This window comes from Phocoena phocoena, chromosome 6 (genome assembly GCF_963924675.1).
Source record: "Phocoena phocoena chromosome 6, mPhoPho1.1, whole genome shotgun sequence".
NCBI classification, from domain to species: Eukaryota; Metazoa; Chordata; class Mammalia; order Artiodactyla; family Phocoenidae; genus Phocoena; species Phocoena phocoena.
The window spans coordinates 42,738,702-42,760,823 of NC_089224.1; positions in this window are offsets into that span (position 1 = coordinate 42,738,702).

Genomic DNA, 22,122 nt, shown 5'->3' on the forward strand with positions numbered 1-22,122 from the left:
TAGTCGGTGGGCCAATCAGAAGACAGAGGGAGTGAGACACTGTGAGTCAGAATGAAAGAGAAACTTCTGTTTCTGAGAAGTTTCTATACCTGAGAAATTTCCTCAGGTATAGTCCTTCCTAACAGGAATATCATCTTTAATCAGAAGTTACCTTCTCAATGAGGCCCTCTTTGACATCCTATCTAAAATTACACTTCTCTTCCCTTCCTGATATATTTTCAACCATATAATTATCAATTTTATTTTTTAGGTTATTATCTGTCTACTCCTACTAAAATGTGAGCTCTACTGAAGGCCTGGATTTCATGCTTTGTTCACTATTGGTTTCCTAACACCTACAACAATTCCTGACAAGTGGAAGCTCCTCAGTGAATGCTGAACTAGCAATGAATCATGATACTGTGGGTGAGTCTGAGAGAGCTGAGGAAAGAGCAATGAGGCTAGATTTGTGCTCACTCACAGCTCTCTGTGTCTGGCTGCTAATTGAAAAAGAAAACCCAAATTCTGGCACTTTATACAATGCTGATCTCTGGGATGCTCTTTCCAAGAGAAACATGCATTTGCTCCTAGATTTCATCAAGTCTTAATCCTGGCTGCAGCCCCTTTTCTCTGGGCAAACCTCAAACTCATGGCAGGAGCTCCACAACTGATCTACTTCTGAATGTTGCCTATAGACAGGACACTCGGAAGTTCCACATTATACTGGTTTAATACCAAGTAAGCTTTTCATTAGTGTCATTTTTAAATGCTTTGTAAAAAGATACTTAAGCTTTCTAAAACTTAAAGTCAGTAAGCTCTGGAACTAGCAGTGGTTAACTATAGGCTTTGGAATTGGGATTGCATTTTCTCTTCCCTAATCTCTGGAAACAGTATCTGAATGCTGTGACTATATGTAGACTTTGGATTTAGACTGCCTCAGTCTTCATTCCATATCTGACACTTACTAGACCTGTAACTGTAGGCAACTTACTTAATATTTCCAAGCCTTAGTTCTCTCACCTCTAAAATAAGAATGATAACAATATCTCCTTCATAGAATTGCCATTAGCGTAAAATGAGGTAATGCATGTGAACCTCTTAGCATAATGATTGGCAACTGTGTGTGCTCAATAAACATTAGATATTGTTGTCATCAAATTTTAAATGTATGAAAGGTAATAATTTATTTTTTCTACAGGCTGAGTAAACAATAAGAAAAATGCAGTGATAAATGTATGCATTAACTGCCCAACTCTGATTGCTGGCAGTTTTCTGATAATCTTGATCAGCAAACCTATAATTTAAAAATGGAATAATGTGACCGCATGTTAAAGGTATATCAGTGGTGTGAAGTTTATTTGTTAATGCCTTTCTTGAAATGCCTGCATCTAAAGGATATCATTTTCTTTTTCCTTCCCTCTCACTCTCAAGTTTGAAGAAAGCAGGTGAGCAAAGCCAGAGAGTGATCAGGGAATGACAGGACTGGTCAGGGGAGACGCCTCTGAGGAAGGACATGCCATACTGAATCCTATAAAGAATGATGGCAGGGCTTCCCTGGTGGCACAGTGGTTGAGAGTCTGCCTGCCAATGCAGGGTACACGGGTTCGTGCCCCAGTCCGGGAGGATCCCACATGCCGCGGAGCGGCTGGGCCTGCGCGTCCGGAGCCTGTGCTCCGCAACGAGAGAGGCCACAACAATGAGAGGCCCGCGTACCGCAAAAAAAAAAAAAAAAAAAAAGAATGATGGCGGCATCCACCTAGGGAAGAAGGGAGTAGAAAGCATAGGGAATGGGCAAAGGAGGAGATGTTAAAACCTCTCAAACATCTCAAAGGCAACACTGTTCCTGAGCTCAGTGGGGTGGTAGCAAAATCCTTCCTGCCTTTCTTCAATCATGTGAATTATTCTGAAGCTCAGTCTTCCCAAATACTTCCTTTGTCCGATGTGAAAACGAACTGGCGACAGGATTCCATGTTCAAGGCTCCATCTCTCAAAGTCATCCCGTATTGGATAGATGAGAGAAAGAGGTCAGTCACATCATGTCACTTTGTGAAATGTCATTCTATTCTTTAAAAAGGAACAGACGTCACCTATTTCCATATTCCTCAAGGTCTAATCCTCCACAAAGGCAGATTGTAAACATTTAGCCTCAAGCCCTTTACCCCTAATGCCACCTGAGTTCTCATCACCACGTAAAAAACAGAAGCCCCAACCTCCACCACCTTCATGGCACTTACTACTACCAGACATATTATGTAATAATTTGGTTGTGGTTATTTTCTACCTACTCACACTAAAAGATAGTCTTCATAAGAGCATGACTTTATCTGTTTTGTTCCCTGTCCCCCTTCCAGCCCCTAGAAGTATACCTGGTACAGAGCAGGCATTCAGTAGACATATAACCATGGATTAATAATTTCAGGAAGCAGGAGGAAATTACTTCAATCTTTGTCTCCATAAGGAAACAATTCTTATGCTGCTAGTTCTGCCAAAGAACCATTTTAGTATACGGTAGAATAAAGCCAAAAGTAATGAAAACACTTAGGAAAAGTTTTTAAATAATCAAAAATGCTAAACTACGGTGCAGGGCTCCCTACCAGTATTATCACTCAAATCACTTGTAAATGGAATTAATTTAAAATTTTAAAGAAAAGATTGAAAAGCTCTAATCATCTTGTTTGCTTTCTTATAAGAACTGAAATACCCAGATATTTAGAAACTTCTGGAGAGTTTATTAAATCTTTTTACCTGAATAAATGAGATCATGCAGAGACAACAACTAGGACAACAGTATTTTTTGTAATTTGAAAAATACCTTTTTCTAAATTAATTTTGTAAGTCACCACCAAGAATAGCACCTACATTTTTTCTGCATTGTTCCTTGCCCAACAAACATCCAGGGGAAAAAAAGGCCAATTTGTCTTGTGAAAGGCCCTGGATTGGCAAAAAGAACAGTAATTTTAGCAAAATCAATCCCAACTTGCTTTTCACAGAAGTCTCACACTCAACACTTGAATCTGTCCTTTGTCATTGCGGCAGGACTGAACACATACAGCACCATTAGCATTACAGCTCGTCCCGCACACATCAATCCCCTGGCTGTCAATAACAGAGCAGACCCAATAGAAGATACTCATTGAACGGCTGAGAGGATTGCGCCAAAGTTGTCCTCTACGGCATGACTGGTATCCTTTCATTTTTCCCTTTTGTGCTCAGAAAGTCAATGGTTACAATACAGCCTCACTGCAACAAACATAGAACAGTGGGATCTAAGCCCATCTGACCTCTCCCAAGATACTTCTTCTAGAGCATTTGGGAGAGCTCTGTTAGTACTTTTATAAACAATATATTTCCAAATCACATAAGTATTAGGCTACATGGAGCTTAATAATAGACTTTTTCAAAGGAGTCTCTAAGACCCAGACTTGTCTTTGATGTCCTCTTTGGTTTTATAAATATTAAGTATTTCCACTGCAGATTTTACCTCAGTTCCTTTCTTTAAAGAAACAAACAAAGAATGCCACCTGCCACTCAGGAGAGCAATGTCATATGGAGATGCTATATGGAAAAGACCCAAATCCTTTTCTCCACTAGTTACTAACAATAGCAAAGAAACCAAAATGTGGCCTTAAAATTATGTTTCTAATATCAATCTTTTGAGGCTAAACTTAAAATAAAACATGAATATAAACCATATAAAAGAGACCAACTCCAAGAGATGAATACTACTAAAGAAAACAAGGATATGTCTGATCTCTACTTTGGCCAAGAAAACCAGATGTTAGCATGGCCTATATTAGAAATCTGCTGTACAATATTAATTCATTAAAGAAATGTTCAGCATAGACATTCTGAGCATATGTATACATAATATTCATTTTGTAGAACATACTGAAATATACTTCAAGCATTTACCTTGAAATATATATTCCACAAGAGGAGATGAATGGCAGTACTCAAAGACTTATGACCTAGGTTAAAATTCTTGGCTCTGTCATTTACAAGCTTTGTAACTTCGGAAAATTACCTAACCTCTCTGAATCAGCTTTCTCACTAATTAAACAGAGATGACGGCAATATCAAAACTTCAAGTTTCAATGTCTGTCAGAGACGACACTCCATACCATGAGAAATTTTAGCATTCATTACTTGCTTATCACTAAAGGCATTATAAATAAAATTTAAGTGTTTTAGAGAGAATAGTACATAAACAAATGATGTGTTTGTGCATAAATACCTACATCTATGAAACACAAAGATATGTGTGTCTGTGCACATGTAATAGAAGTACATACATAAGCACGTAGCATGAAAAACTCGTTTTTAAAATATTTTAAGGTCCCATTATATTTATAGGACCAAAATTATTAAATAAAATATGAAGTCATAAATATATAAAAACCTCAAACTGATTCTTTCAAAAACTAAATATTGAAAATTTTTAAAAATTAAACATCTTTTATGGTAATTTGAAATAAAGTTTTTCATTCCATGACTAAGAAGATCACGTGGTATCACTGAATATAATTTTTATCCACATTTATTTCTATTAATCCTAGGTGACTTCAAATTTGCTTTCTAGCAGCAACTTTTGGGTGGGGGGAGTCTCTACTAAATCACCCTGCCAGGTAATTTCTCACTTTGTAAATCAGCCATTTAGCTCTTCATAACTCTTTGTCCTAAAACTTTTTCCCTTCTCGACCCCCATCCTGGTAAGCATTTCATTCAAAATCAATATACGCCCAGAACTCATTTCCCAGGGAGCAATCTCACGAAAGCCATGAATCCCCAATGTGGCTTGAACTCTGAGTACCATGAAGCCTGCAATCCTGACTCTGGGACTGGCCACCCTTCTGTAATTAACTCAGTGTTGGTTGATTTCCTGTGTTTGTCTTTCAACAGAAGGGGATATAATGCAATAGCTTGAAAAATGAAAGACCTTCTCATTTACACATGAAAAACCATCTTATGTGGTAGCTCCACGGGGCTGTCTGCAGAGCTCTGTGTATACATTGCATTTAAGGGCTTAGATCTCAGCACCTGCTGTGTCACTACAGACCCCCACTGGTTTGAAGCCTGTTAGAGCAGGAGACTTTTCAGACTGTGTCTACAGGACACCAATACAGTTGGTCAATTCAATTCATTTGATGAGGGAAAAAAAAAATCAGTCAGTCTATAGGGGAAAATTCATCAAGCCATTTCTTTGGTGTTGTGTAGACAAATAAACTGGTTACCTTCGTTATCCATTTTGCCAACTGTTTTGTGGGGCTATATAAGACCCAGCTCCAGGCTCATCATTTGTTTTAACCACACTAAATGCAGCAGTGAATCAAGTTTCCAATCTGAAAGCTGCCATCTGCTCAACTCCAGAGAAGAGATTTAGAAGATGCTACCTAGTTGCAGCCCCACAGAGCCTGAGGCAGCTTTTCCCAGTGAAAAATGCAGTACTGGTTACTGTTTGTGTGAGACTGCCCTTAAGAGACAAAGTATTTTGTGTATTACTATATAAAGAGATTTCTGTCACTGACCAGTTGTTTATAATGGGGATGTAGTGTTACTGAGCTGATAAAAGGACAGTAACCATTACCCAGTTAATAGAGTTATTAACTAGAGCCAAATTGGCTCAATAATCTGAAAGCAATAGGGAGTAGCTCAGAAATTCTTTGACCACCCACACACTGTGAAGGACTTTAAGGGTAGTCACATAAATGGTCTACAGAAAAGCAGACAACATTAATAATACAACACACAGCATATTTAAATCTTATGCATTGGCTTGATTATGAGACACCTGGCGTATATATCTCTCTTGGACGATTTCTTCTCAGCAGCCTTCTACTAGTATCAGCTGCTAGGAGCAGCGAACTTATGCCTGGATACTAACATATTAACAAAAGTGTACTATTATTTAATATATAGGGTAAATATGTATTATCTACATTTCATAAATTTCTTGTACACAGAGGTATTTAATATTTGTGTAATAGAAGTATTTTACGATATATTTTCTACAAGAACCTAGGTTTAAGATCTAACCATTTGTTTCTAATAAGTAAGATTTTATAAGGGTCCCTAAATATGTTATTGTTTATCATTACATAAGATAGGAAAGAAATCAACAGTAAACATCAGTTATTTAAAAAATCATGTAGGGGCTTCCCTGGTGGCGCAGTGGTTGAGAGTCCGCCTGCCAATGCAGGGGACATGGGTTCGTGCCCCAGTCCGGGAAGACCCCACATGCCACAGAGCGGCTGGGCCCGTGAGCCATGGCCACTGAGCCTGCGCGTCTGTAGCCTGTGCTCCGCAACGCGAGAGGCCACAACAGTGAGAGGCCCGCGTACTGCAAAAAAAAAAATCAGGTAGCATTAAACTTATAGTTTGGATGGTTAATAATATAGTCCCACAGCCATGGCAATGAGCCAAAACAGAAATTTCTAGGAAAGCAGTCTATTCCAAAAGGTAGAAGGCTAAATTAGTAAGACTTTCAAGGTCAGTAAATAATCAAATTCTCTTCATGTTTACAAGATTCAATGGGCTATTATGCTGCAGAATTTCCACATCAGAAGACAATAACTGACTAAATTTGTAAGTTACCTGAAGTTAGCTTTCAAACTATAGTCCCTTACTTTGTTTTCAAGATACCATGCTATGTTAAGACAAGTTTGTTTTCACCCTCAATTTGAACCAACCTAGACCAGAAAGAGAGAGAGAGAGAGCGAGCCCAATCCCACTGGCCAGCTGGTGTAACAAAGCACCAAAAAAAAAGGACTTAAATAGCAATTCAAGAGATTTAACTGAGACATAAAAGAAGAAATTCTTAGCAGTAGAGAATTGTTAAGTGTTAGGATGGGTCAGGTAGGAAAGAATAAATTTTCTTGCAAAAGCAGATTTTAATTCGTCTAGAATGTCTAAGTACAATCCTGCCAGAAGGTAAGAGGATGAATTCTCAGGGTCTTGCTGACTAATTAATTTGCTTTAGCAAAACTGACAAGTAACTCAGAACTATAAGCACCTAATATTTTTTAAACATGAGGTATCCTGCATTTTTAAAAACAGATACTCTAAAGACCAACTCCCTGTTTTCAGTAAGCACGTATCCTTCAAATGTGAGGGATGTGGGGTAGAGGAAATGATGTTACAGCACTACTGCTTTGTGATAGTCTAAGCAAATGACTACTTAATAAAATGAATGAATGCTTTATGCAATAAAAACAGTGTAACAATTTGGTAGATGCAAAAATATGGGCTAAATACCAAACAGAGACGAAGTCTTCAGAAGGAAAAAAAGCGATTATAACCAGATGCATGAATCAAGATCCCCTGCTGGACACTGAACTGAGTCATATAGGCTGATACCAATTTTCACTGTAGGAATGAATGGAGAGAGCAAGAGAGGGTGACATTAAAGGTGGCTGGTTTATTTAAGTCCTTCATTTTTCCATGTATCTATCAATAATCATTCCCAATTCCTTTAACAGAACTGTAAAAGCTCTCCACAATATTATATTCCACCAACATAAATCCTTTCAATTCTTTTGTTTCCTAGGAGTTCTCCTTCCCAATACACTCTATCTGGTATACTGGACTGATTCCTCTCTGTGTGAGCTGCATACCTCTCTTCCTGGGATTTCCTCATTCATATATGCATCAAAAATTCCTTTTTTCTCAATCTGATCTGTTGTTATTGCTCGCTCACCACCTGTGGGAGATCTTATCTTCAGAAGTTTTCTAATAAAAGATACATGGAAAGTAAATTTTGATAATCATGTATGTCTGGAAATGTCTTTCTTCTATCCTCAGATTGATTGAAAGCTTGGCTGCATACAGAACTATGCATGGAAAATGCTTTATTCCAAAGTTTTAAAGAATCATCTTCCAGCTTCCAGTCTTGCTATTGAGAACTCCTATGACAGTCTAATTATGAGCCATCACGCACAAGCCATTTTTCTAAGAGATCTAGATCCTTCTCTTTATTTCTGACATTTGGACATGTGGTATTGCCTTGGAGTGTTTTCTCAACCACTTCGCTGAGTGCTTCATGGGCCCTTTCATTCTAGGAACTCATATCCTTCCCTTCCTAAAAAAGTCCTCTCTTATTTCTTTGATATTTATCATCATCTGATTCCTTGCTCTTTTTTCTTTTTTATGAACCTCCTATTAACTGAATATTGAACTTTATCTCTTTTGTTTTCTACTGTCAAAATTACATCGTTTTCTTTTAATGCTTCAATTTTTAACTATTATATTTTTAATTTTAAAGAACTCTTACTCATTCCCTGATTGTTTCTTTGATTTATATAATACTGTTTCTGTTTGATGATTACACCACTTTCTCTTATCTCACTGAGAATATTACAGTTTTATGATGCATTCTTCCATTCTCTGCAAGGACTCTGTTTTCACTGATTTTTATTTGTTTGTGTCTCCTTCTCTCACGTTGACATTTTTACCCAAATTTCTAGTGGTCCTCAACTGTTCACGATAGAGTGAGAAATTTAAAAACTAATCTAAAACTCTGCATATGGGCTGGGCTCATGAATTCATGGGCTACCCTATAAGTTAGTAGAGTTTCAAGCCAAATTATTATAAAGAGATTCTCAAATGTTTGATTCTGGCAATCACAATGCTTCTACTATAGGAGTCTCCAAGGAAAGAGATGGACATTCTCATCGTTAGACATACAGATATTTATTTAAGTCCCCTGTTTTCAGGAAGGAAGTTCATCCCACCTCTACTTTGCCTAGGATCCCTGATTCACAAATCCCTTCCAAGTCAGTTTCTCTGGAAAATAAGACATAATTGGTCCTTCACAGCTGGGAAAGAAGTACCTGCCTGACTGTTAGAAATGAGAGGTCATCTGATGTTTCCAAATGCTTCTTTTACAAAAAAAAAATGATGTGCTTGATTTTGTCTCCCCCAAATTTCACCTTTCACAGAACCCGGTGCCTCTAATCCCTTAGAATCTGTGGGACTTTCCAAGATCCAGTGGGGACAAAGTGACCTTCTCCTCTCTGGTATCCTTCTCTATAGATACCTAGGGTTCCATGTCTGCTCTGCCAAATCATTCATTTCTCATCCATCTGCTTTCCACCTGAATGTTGATGTCATATATCAGCGACTGTTGTTTTCACTCCTGTAGATTTTTACCCCTCTTATTCTTTTCTGTTATCTTAGTTGGGTTTCAGAAGGTAGTGCATGCTTTCAATGCACCAAATTTAACCAGACTTTAACTCTGTTTGTTCAACTGTGAAATGATGAAGAAAGATAATGTCTACAGACTTTCAGATGCCAAAATATAAATCTCAGAGGTAAGACAACCTTGTATGTAGTGAGAGCTTGAGTAGTGATTTTAGTTGTGGACAGAAAGGGAAAATCTATAGAAATGATCACTGTTTTCCTACCTCTGAGAAAGGAGCAGCCAAAGTCAAAGAACTTTGACCTCCAGGAATGTAAGCTACTCTCACAGAGACAGTGCCAGCAATGAGAAAGCAAGGGGAAAGATTCAAGGAAAGCCAAGACGACAACTTTGAATGCATTAGCATTTACAGTGTTCTCTCCAGCCCAGGTTCAAGGACAAAGGAAGATTCAAGAGCACAGGAAATGTATGATCTGACTAAAGAAAATAATAGCAATGAACAGGGCAGGAGCAGAGATGGTATACAGAAATAGTTGTGGCAGGACACTGGGACTCTGGAAAATGAAAACAAACAAAACTAAAGGAGGCATCAATAAAGATCAGGAACAATCAATTCTAACTATGTTAAAACCCAAAGGTTACAGAGGTGGCCATTCAATTTTCAAGAGAAAGTCAAAGAATATTTTTTTTATTCTAGAATCTAAACAGCTAGTGAGAAGGAGATTTAACAACACTCCAAGGGTCTGCATTTGCAAGAGTTCCATATGCTTATTTTCATTGTATTTTCCCTTATTTTGCATTACAAAACATTCTCAATTTTGAAAACTCTAGATGGAAGCATAAAATATTTTATGTAGTCCCTTTCTCTGGGAACATAGGTAATAATCAACAAAGCTTTGGAAAAGCAGAATTTTCTTACAAAAGATAGCTACTGTCATAGATTTGGGATTGTTTTATTTACTAATTCATTCATTCTATCACAAAACTAATATTTCTGAGTGCCTACTATGTGCTAGGCACATAGGGATTAAAACATTAACAGAAAAGTTTCAAAAGAACTCACCATAATTTTGATAGTAGGAAAAAAACCCACAAGAGCAAGGTATTCTATGAAATGAAAAGTTATTTTCAAGAAAACATACAACTTGGAATATAACATTTCTTGTACCTAACAATCAGGTATTGCTATAAAACTCCCTATAGTACAACTGTATAGACACCTTTTAAAGAGGTATCTTGCAGGAATCCTTTGAAAACATTTTCAAAATGCATATACTAGGCACTTCTGCATTTGAAAAGAGCCGTGAATTTAGCAGCTCCTGCAAAGACACAGGTTTATACAATAGCAAACTGGTAGAGAAACAGCCAGAGAAAAACAAACTCGAGATGAAACAGCGTATGTCAGACCAAAAAGTTCTGGGCTTCAAAAATGGAATATCTGACAACTGCAAACAGACAGGATGACTCTGTATAATTAGTACTTTATTTCTGATACAAAAAAGTGACCATGGAAAAAAAAAAAAAAAAAAAAAAAAAGTGACCATGACCTAGCCCACTGAATGCCTGGATCAAATATTTGTTGGGTGAATTAATGAATTAAATACCAATGCAATAGAAATCTGTGTGGATCACTGTGAAATAAAGAAGCACATCAAGGAATCATGCAAATCCAAAAACATAAAAAATTACAGGAACTACCAAAGCCAGTTTTCTCTAAATTGTTACCGTAACATTAAACCCACATTATTTACAGTTGCTGCCACATACTTAGGCTTAACTATATAAATAATTTACTTGTTCTATGGTTTGAGTTCCCTTTTTTTAAATAAATTTTCTTGTCATCTTTAAAAATGCCCAAGTTAAAAATATTCTTTCAGTTAATGCTAAGAGGGGCCATCTAAATGGGTAGACCTGCAGACAGTCACCATCCGGTGGACTAGAAATTTTGATTCAGCTTGACTGTGATGGGGTCTAGGAATTTGCTCTTTACAAAGAAGGAAGAATGGGGAATAAGTTTGAAGAACAGTGCCTTATAGCAGGGGCAATCTATACCTGAGACCCTTTTTTTAAACTTACAGACTCCTCCCAAATTATGATACAGAAATGCTGGCTCAGCCAAAATACAAATAAAATGGTTTTAAAAATGAATTTAGTTCCAAGTTTTGTTTATACTAGCATGGAGGTACAACTGATAAAGGAAGTAGTAGACAATAGGATCAAATTCCTGGTTGTGGAACCAGAGCAGTATTCAATCTTAACCATACAACAGGAATTTATTTTAGCATCGTTCTTCCGTATATCATCATGATGTCATTCTTATCTATTTGAGCATAGTATTTGATACCATTTTGTTTCAGTGGACTTGAGTTCCAGTTTTGCCTTGAGTTCTGAGCAATGTAACCTTATTTTTCTTCTCTGTAAATTAGGTATAGGGTGAATTAAATGAGTATGTGTGTAAAATATTTAGCAGAGTGCTAATACCAGTTAACTAAAAATAATTCATCACCTATGTACTACTAGTAGTAGTAATAAGGTTTCTTATCTTATATAAATCATATGGCAATTAATTTGTGAGAAAGAGAAAAATGAAGCCAACCTATCAACTTCCTTTTATAAAAAAAGCAACAGATATGGAATGTGAAGGAAAAGGGACTTTCTGAAATCAATGTGTTAAAGAGAAAAATTAACATTAAAGTCAGAAAAAATGATTGGACTGGGGGATGAAGATTTAGCATTGTCTTGATAAGAGATACAAACAATGCTGAAGTAACCAAACAGTGTCAAGGATCCTTTAAGTATCACTTCTGAAATTCCACCAAGAGCAGACCAATTTTTTTTAAATGTACCAGTTTATCAAAATAACCTGAACTACCTCATGCCCATAGAATGCTACCTCATTGCTCACCTCATACCTGCAAACATTAAATCAGGCTTCATCCATTCACCGATTTTTTTTTCCCTGAAACACTGAGTACCTGAAATTTCCTGTTGTTAACTGGGAATACAATGAAGAAACACCTCTCTACCTTCATGGGAGTCTAATCCTAGCAAGGGATTAAACAAATGATTATCAAAATATTGCAAATTGTGACAAGTAGAAACATAAATTAAAACTTTAGATCAAACAGTTTTTGAAAGGTGTGGTATAAATAAGTGGCAATACAAGCATAGAGTGACTAAAGAAAGACGGCACTCAAAGAATGTGACTATTATTGGTACAAATGGACTTATCACAGAATTTAGGTCTTAACAGAAGACTTTGGCAACAGTTACCAACTCAGTTCTATAAATTAAGAAAGAAGATGACTCAGTGACACAAGGCCTATTGATTACTGTGTTTAAGAAAGAGCAGGGGGCTTCCCTGGTGGTGCAGTGGTTGAGAGTCTGCTTGTCGATGCAGGGGACACAGGTTCGTGCCCCAGTCCGGGAAGATCCCACATGCCGCGGAGCGGCTAGGCCCGTGAGCCACGGCCGCTGAGCCTGCGCGTCCAGAGCCTGTGCTCTGCAACGGGAGAGGCCACAGCAGTGAGAGGCCCGCGAACCGCAAAAAAAAAAAGAAAGAAAGAAAGAGCAGGGCAGGACTTCAGAAACTGAAAGCTCTTAACAATATTGAATTCAGACCATAAAATATTTGTGGGGAATTTATTGAAAAGACAAACGGTTATATCCATCACAATGATATGTGAGATCCAAATCTGTGCAATAAAAGGAAAATGGCTGAGTGCCTAGTCTCTTCTATAGAATTAGTAGAACACACTAAAAGGGTAAGGCGGTTTGTGGGAGATATATGAGAATAATATTTAGCAATGTGATTAGTAATCCAATAAAAATGGGTGGGGGCTTCCCTGGTGGCACAGTGGTTGAGAGTCCGCCTGCCGATGCACGGGTTTGTGCCCTGGTCCGGGAAGGTCCCACATGCCGCAGAGCGGCTGGGCCCATGAGCCACGGCCGCTGAGCCTGTGCGTCCGGAGCCTGTGCTCCGCAATGGGAGAGGCCAAAACAGTGAGAGGCCCGTGTACCACAAAAAAATAATAATAATAAATAAATAAAAATAAAAAATAGGATATAAATATCAGCATACCTGTGGCAGATACAGATGCACGGTTATAGGCTTCCACTGTTCACAGTGTCAATAGATGGAGATACATACTTTTTATACGGCACCATCCTTAAATGATTATGGAATGCCACTGATAAAAACATCAGAATACTGAAGCTCATTATAGATATTCGGTTGCCACTATTCTCTCTGCATTACAGATACTCTCCATGACCTCAAGTGCTTATCCAAAGGTGGGTTCATAACCATTACTTGCATTTTTTTAAATGCCCAAGATGAACAGTAGTCTAGAAAACAAGGGCCATTCAGCCTACAGTATGAATTCCAATGTTCTCCTACAGTCACAAAGACCCCGGAAATTACAGCATCCTTTCTGGAACTCTAGATTCTAGTGAGAGGCCCTGAGAGACATGCCTCACAAATCACTACTAATTCAGAACTTTACCTGTTAAATTAAGGATCCCTAAATCTAGATTCCAGCACAGGACACAGGAAAATATTAGCAGGCTTCAGGTTTCTACAACATACCTGAATCCAGAGAAGAAAAAAGCCTCCCAGCCCAACTCACTTCAAATGCAAACAATCAGAATCCGTTTAACAAACGCTTGTTAAACCTGTGTTTCACTTAAAATACAATGGTGAACCAGACAATTGTTGTCCATAGCTTAGTTCTAGTCTTGTGAAGGAAATGGAGACACAGTGAAGAATCCTCAATACCATATGACAGGACCCATGACATAGGTGATCACATACTGTTTGGAATGCACAGAGGCAGAGTTCTAAACCCAGATATGAGGATCAGGAAAGGTTTTTCTTGTGTAAAAACACCTAGGCTGGAAGCAAAAGGTTGAAGAGTTAAGCAGACAAGACAACTGAAGCAGAGAGAAGAGTATTCCAGGCAGAGAGAGCAGCATGTGCAGAGACCTGGGAGTGAGAAAGAGCAAGCAGTTAGCTCAGGAGAGCTGGAGCACAGCCCCAGAGGGGAGGGGAGTAACCTGAAGACTAGGAGGAGCCAGATCTCTGACTTCAAGTGAGAAATAATGGTTTTGATTACTTAATAATAAAATAAATAATAAAATACACACCCTAAAAATAAATCACCTCTGTCTCCAAATCTCTCTCTCTTCACAATATTTTGAAGTTGCCATGTAGACTCAGAATACAACGACCAAGAGAGAAGCATGATACCAGATAAATGTCGGAACTACACACAAAATATTTTTAAGTTAAATTTATCAAGTCATACCTAAGACTGTTCCCTCAAGTAAATTACTTTAAAATCTTTTTGGGTACATATACCTTACTACCAACTATTAAGTATCATATCTGTTTTGAGTCTATTTTTTACAGACTCAATTTAATTCTAAATATATATAAATTTATTGACCATTTAATATGGCCAGTTGTAGTGTAAAAGAGGAAGAATACCTAAAAATATGAGGAAGGTTGAACTGTTATTACCCTTGTTAAAGAGGGAACATTAGAAACGAACCAAAGGAAGGACAGATTTTGCCAGTTTTAGAAGGGACAGAACTCATAAGGTGACCAACTGTTCATGTTTTGTGTTTTGTTTCATTTTGCTTTATTTTTCTGTTTGTTTTTATGTCAGAGATTCTTAAACTTAGTATATTAATATGTACATGTACCATGAAGCTCCGAGGTGAACTTACAATCTGATTTGGTCATGAAACCATAGATACTTTCTCTCTGTGAATATTTTATGAGGTAAATTTGCTCTAGAGCTTTGCTTCTCAAAGTATGATCTGTAGTCTAAGAGCATTTGCATCATGGGAGCTTGTTAGAAATTCAGAATCATAGGCCTAACCTAAGACATACTAAATTATTAAACTTTTAAAAGCACTGGTCTAGAGAAGGGGTCAGAAAGCTTTATCTGTAGAAGGCCAGAAAGTAAATATCTGTGGCTGCATGGACCACACAGCTTTTAAAGGAGTGTGACCAAAGTCTCAGTCTAATTTTGCAGCAGTTAAGATGGACAGAAACTAGAAATGGGGTGCAGCTTGAATGTCACTGTAGCCACTTCGGCTATAAGTATTGTGGCCTGAATTAGAGTGATGGTAGTGAAAACGTAAAAGTGAGAATAAAGGAGAAATCCCATAGGTCAAAGAATCTGATCAGATGTAGGGTTAAGTCAAAATTACTGGATGCAGGGAGTCAACATTCTTTTTTAGCACCTGGAAGAAAAGGAGTACCATTGCCAAGGACTGGATTACCCAAAGAAAATGGTGGTACTGGATAAAAACACTCATGTTTTACATGTTGAGTATAATTGGCTGATATTTTATCTAAGGAAAGATATCTTGGAGGCAATTTGATGCTAGGTCAAGGGACATATGTCAAAGTGAGCTGGAAATTATCCGTGTAAAAAAGAGAATACCTACTGAGCCAGATCTATGAGTTTGGGAGGGGGAAGCAAAGGAAGCTTAAAGAAAGAACCTTGGGAAAGGCCTGCATTTAGAAGGAGATGATAGAGAAAGCAGGAAAGTAGAAATAGTTCAGGAATGCACACGCCAACAGAGTAAATTCAAGAAGAAAGGGGAAAATAAATATAGCAGATAATTTGAGATGCTAAGGTTCTTATTTACGTTTAAAACACTGAAAAATAAGTGCTGTCAACAAGGTTTTCCTATATGCTGACACAGCAGTCAATATTCTAACACTGTATCGCCAAGGTTGACCAAAGCAGGAGCCAGACAGCATGGCTTTACATTTCTGAAAAAATCAAATTCTCTTTCAGTTGCTCACAATGCACTGACTTTTTTTTTTTTTAAACAAACCCTTACCATTAACTATCCTCCTATTTTCCTTGAATCTTATCAATACAATTCAGAATATTCAGAGAAGGAAAGTTGAGCAAGGGCCAGAGATGGTATGACAGATAATGGCAGGAACAGAACATCTTAGATCAGCTTAGGTATAAACTATAAACATTGCTGAATAAACTTCTATGAATTCATTCCAATGTCTTGCACCAACAGGTTTACAATATGCAACAGGTTCTTGGAATTAAAAAGAATTAGAATAAAAATGATCTTTGCTGTATCTATTTTGAGTTTATATTGAAAATGTGTATTTTAATCAAGAGAGCTAACTGATATCAATTTATAAATGATGTAACCATTATTTTCACTAAACACTTTTATTCTTAGCATCATAACGGATTGTACATATCAACAGGTAAGCTGTGACTAATCAATACTAAGTAAGGTGAGAGCATGGGTTTTCTCGCTTGAGATTTTCAATTGGATATCATCAACAGCTGCATTCACCTTTCCTTTGTTTTCTGCATGCAGATATAACATCACTCTCTAATTGGCAACTATCCTAGTTTTACTATACAAACAGTAAAAAGAGTAATAATAATAATAGCTTATGTTGATTAAGGACTTATTATGTGGCAGGAGCTCTTAGAAGAGCCCTACATGTATTCACTCATTTAAATCGTATCAGTTTTGCAGAGTGTAATTATTACCTGGAAGGTGTCTTAAAGATCATCAAGTCCCCCAAATGTTTCGATGTTTCTTTTCCATGCTATATTGCCATATATTGGCACTGGTCAGTAGACTCAGCCTAAGCAGCTGACATCGGAGGCATGGCTTTTGCTCAATGGGTTCTGGCCAACAACACAAATGTTGAGCTGCATATACGTTGATCAATTCAAGCCCATGGAGCACATGTGTAATTGGCCAGATCAGCTTAAGAAGTAATCAGTTCATTTTCCCAGGCTGACATGATTCAGGGGCAACATCTACACCTTTAAGGGGTATGGAAAGATGCCCAGAAACAACCAAGTAAATGGTAGCAAATGCACAGAATTTAGTTTTATTCCTACCTGTGCTTACTTAACTGTTTAACTGAGTACTGATAGCTTCAGAAATCAGCACAATGTAAAGTTAGTCTGACAGGCAGAGCTGAGATTAAACATACTTAATGCTGCTTGTGGCTGGAATTTTAGAACTACCAACTAAGCTCCCTCACTACTTTTAAATTGTTTAAAAGATTTATTCTGCTTACATTTTATGTTTTTAACTAGTCCCTATCCCAAGTCTTTGTGTTCCTTTTTTCGCTAAGATCAGAGAGCAAGCTTTATATCCTCTGTTCCTCAATCAGATAGCGCCTACACCACTGACGCTTGTTTCCTTTGCTTCTTTATGCACATACATCAAAAAACTTCAGTTGACAGAAACAGACTTTTGAGGAGCATCACTGATCCCAAAATAAAATGCAGGTGATTTCGGCCCCTATATGACCCCTTCCTTACATCTGTAATCTATCATTTCCCAGGTGTCAGTTACTGACTGAAGAAATAAAAATAACATTTAAATGATGGCTTTCAGACTTAATTAATTCATAGTGGCAAATAAAAAATATATGGTTAAAAGATCAGTTTCATTTTATATAGAACTTCACTTTTCAACCATTTTATAGATACAAAAACAAAAATAAATGGTCTATGCATAATAAATGCAGCTTTGATCCTTCTAGATACAAAACCATCAAGGAAATTCAATTTGCTCCATAAATCATGACACAGTATGTAATGCCTATAATTTCTAGTTTTCTTTAAAAGAAGGGAAACTAACATTAAAATGCTGGGTGCTACACTAGGGGCATTTGCATATATTAGTTCACTTAATGCTCACATAAACCTTAGAAGGCTGGCATTATAATCCTCATTTTACAAATGAAGAGAGTGAATTTCAAAGAAGTAAAATAACTTGCTCAAAACCATAAAGCCAGAAAATGGCATGGACAGAATTTGAACCTAAATCTTCTGGCTTCATTTTTCCCCTTTGCCATTCTTCCTGAAAGAAACAACTCTCTTCGTGCTGTACTTGAGTATGTACAGAAAAGATGGAAGAGGGAAGAGTAGCAGAGAGTTAGAAATGGAGAATTGTGTCCTTGAACAAACAATATATTCATTTTCCATTTTCTGCACTATTTAAATACAAACTAATCGCACTGGTTTCATGGGCAAAATTTAGTTTGGATGATTACAAAAATGTTTCTGTGGGGAATGAGTAAGACAGCTGCTTTAATTCTAAACTGCCTTCTACTATTTCTACTTCGTAGTAGATAATAGAGGAAAGTTAAGTATACAGCAGTCACTGACTTCACATAAAGTGGTAATGAATGCAGATTTCCATGAAGATTCCATGAGTTAGTAATTACAGTTTTATTGCAATTCGAAATGGTGAAATAAACTCAGTCTCCACTGTCCCATACATGTAATTGATGAGTTAATTTGTCTTCAGCAATCTCGCTGTTCTAATATTTCTCCATTGATGCCATGAAAATTAATAGGATGCAAAACGTATAAAATTATACCCACTAAAAAAAACTACTGTACAATACCAGGGAGGCATATTTATTTCATCTGTGGATGGTACAGGGTCACCATCTTTTTTTTCCCCTTTCCCAGTGACATTTTCAGATTTGACATTCTGTGACATTTTCAGTTTAATATTGCTAATACCCTGGCTGCAGAATTAAAAGTACACCCTGAGGAAGGGCTGAATGCAGACACATCAGAAAACTATAACTACTTTTTCCCCTCTAACAAACGTTTATTTGTAAACAATATACTATACAGACTAAGAAGCACAGAACAACTCTATTTATCCTTGTTTTTTTTGCGGGGCATGAGGGTATGGGTGGTCAGTGCTAGGTTCCCAGGGGTTGACTCTTTGTTGGAATATTGATGCACAATGACCCAGTGTGAGACCCTACCAGCGTGTTACCCAGGGACTATGTGATAAATGTCTAAAGTAAAGATTGAATGAAAGGTGCTTGACATATAGCAGGTGAGGCATCCTCACCTAAAGACAGCTGAAGGAAGGTGTTTACAATTATTTTTCAGGAGCCACAGGAGTCCTTACACTATATATCCCTAACTGATGAATAAGCCACAATGTTAATTGAATGTTGATGCTCAGTGACATTTATATAGGCTTCTGTTTGATGAATGAAAGGTTAGATTCATTTTTTTTTTAATGTAGTTGATAAGCTCTGTCTGACTGTCCCTTGGCAATACCTGTGGACTCCAAACGCAATCCAAGGATGCCACTCATCTCCTCCCTAGCCCAGGCACTGCTTACTTCCCTTCATCCAGGCAGTACAATTTTTCACTGGGAAGGAGAATATCCTTATAAGATTCAACCATGGCAATTGAGTAAAAGAAACACAGACATTATCAGAGCTATATCTGGCTTATATTTATCATTTTCCAATGCTAAGTAAGATACTCACCTGCCATTTGATCCAACCTTCCTTTTCCCCACTACCACTAGCCCACAGTCTATTTGAAGAACTAAACCCTTCCCCAACCTCCAAATATGGACATTTCTGTGAGTGATATTTGGACATGAGATAGAGACAAAGGACCTGGAGTGAACCCAGAGAAAAACTGGATCTACCAGGTCAAGTGACAAAACAAAACAGCTTTTGGGGTTTTCTTCCCTCAGATTTATTGAGGTATAACTGACAAATAAAATTGTATATATTTAATGTGTACAATGTGATGATTTATGTATGTGTGAAATGACTACCAAAATCAAGCTAATTAATACATCCATTACCTCACATGGTTATTATTACCTTTTTATGTGTATGGTAAGAACTTAAGATCTACTCTACTAGCAAATTGCAAGTATACAGTACAGTATTATTAACTATAGTCACCACGCTGTATATTAGATCCTGAGAACTTATTCACCTTATAGCTGAAAGTGTGTACCCTTTGACCAACTTTGGAAATCAGAATTTGTACCTAAATCCACTTTGATGCTTGTTCTAAGTGTCCCTGGCTGGCCTGAGTGCTCTGCTTTAGGGTCTTCAAATTACACCCATGGCACAGACACAAGGTTTTCTCAGTAGCCCCACCTCTGGATATATATACACAGAAGAATTTAAAGCAGGAACACAGATATTTATACATCCACATTCATAGCAGCATTATTCACAATAGCCAAAAGGTGGAAGCAATCCAACTGTCCATACATGAATGGATAAACAAAATGTGGTATATACCTATGATGGAATATTATTCAGCCTTAAAAAGGAAGGAAATTCTGACTCATGCTACAACACGGATGAACCTTGAGGACATGATGCTAAGTGAGATGAACCAGACATAAAAGGACAAGTTTTCTGTCATTCCACTTCTATGAGGAACCTAGAGTAGTCAGATTCAGAGAGACAGAAAGTAGAAAATGGCTGCCACAGGTTTGGGGGAATGAGAGTATGGGGAGTTACTGTTTAACTGGTACAGAGTTTTAGTTTTAAAGATGAAAAGAGCTCTGGAGACGGATAGTGGTGATAGTTCTACAACAATGTGAATGTACTTAACTGTATACTTTAAAAAGTTATGATAGTAAATTTTAAGTTGTATTTCACCACAATGTTTTTTTTAATTTTTAAATGAATGAAAAAAAATGCTTAGCAAACTGCAAAGAATTCACCTTATTGATAAAGGGTATACAAAAAAACCTACAAAAACATTATATTTAACAGTGAAATGTTGAAAGATTCACAAAGTAAAATAAATCAAACCTATTGTTTGAGTTGAAATAGGAAAAATAAAACATTGTTCATATGACTTAACTGTGTTTACAGAAAAATATGCAAATTCTACAACTAAATTATTAGCATAAATTAATGAGTTTACAAAAGTTGCATGATATAATGCAAATATGTAAACACTGATTGCATTTCTATGTAGCAACATCAAGTATTAAGAAATAAAACATAAAAAGATGTCATTGATAACGTCACAAAAATTCAAATAACTAGGAATTAATTCATCAAAAGATATATGATAGGGCTTCCCTGGTGGCGCAGTGGTTGAGAGTCCGCCTGCCGATGCAGGGGACACGGGTTCGTGCCCCGGTCCGGGAGGATCCCACATGCCGTGGAGCGGCTGCGCCCGTGAGCCGTGGCCGCTGAGCCTGTGCGTCCGGAGCCTGTGCTCCGCAGCAAGAGAGGCCACAACAGTGAGAAGCCCGCGTACCGCAAAAAAAAAAAAAAAAAAAAAAAAAAAAAAAGATATATGATACCTCTACACAGAGAATTATGAAACATTGAGAAATAAGACCTAATAAACAGAATGATGAACTATGTTTACTGATAGAAGATTCAATACTGTAAAGATATAAATTCTCCTGCTAATTTATAGATTCTATCCCAATCAAAATCTCAACAGGTTGTGTGTGGGTATTTATATATTGACATGTAGATTCCATAATGTATTTGGAAATACCAATGTCCAGAACAACCAATATAATCTTTAAGAAATTTGATAGACTTATTGTACCGAATGTTGCAACTTATTTTAAAGCTACAGCAATTTTAAAAGTATGGTATTTGGGAAGAGATATAGAAAAACAGAGTAGAGAGCCCAGAAACAAACCCATGAAAATACTGCTATCCTCTGCTGATGAGAATGAAAATTGGTACAACCACTTTGGAAAATGGTTTGGTCTCACCTAATAAAGTTGAAGATATGCAGACTCTATTACCTAGCAATTACACACCTGATTATATACCCAACAGAAATTTGTGCAATTGTATACCACAGGACGCAAATAAGAATGTTCATTGCCACACTGTTTGTAAGAGTCTAAAACAAGAAACATGCCAAACGTTAACCAACAGTATAAACGATTTTTAAAATATGTATAATCACACGAAGGAATAGCATACATCAATGATAATAAACAGTCATATGTGACATCAAGGTCAACCTCACAAAGGTAACATACCGGAAAATAAGCCAGACATAAAAGAATACATACTGCATAATTCCATTTAAATAAGTTTAAAAAATAGGTAAAACTAGGGCTTCCCTGGTGGCACAGTGGTTGAGAGTCCGCCTGCCGATGCAAGGGACACGGGTTCGTGCCCCGGCCTGGGAAGATCCCACATGCCGCAGAGC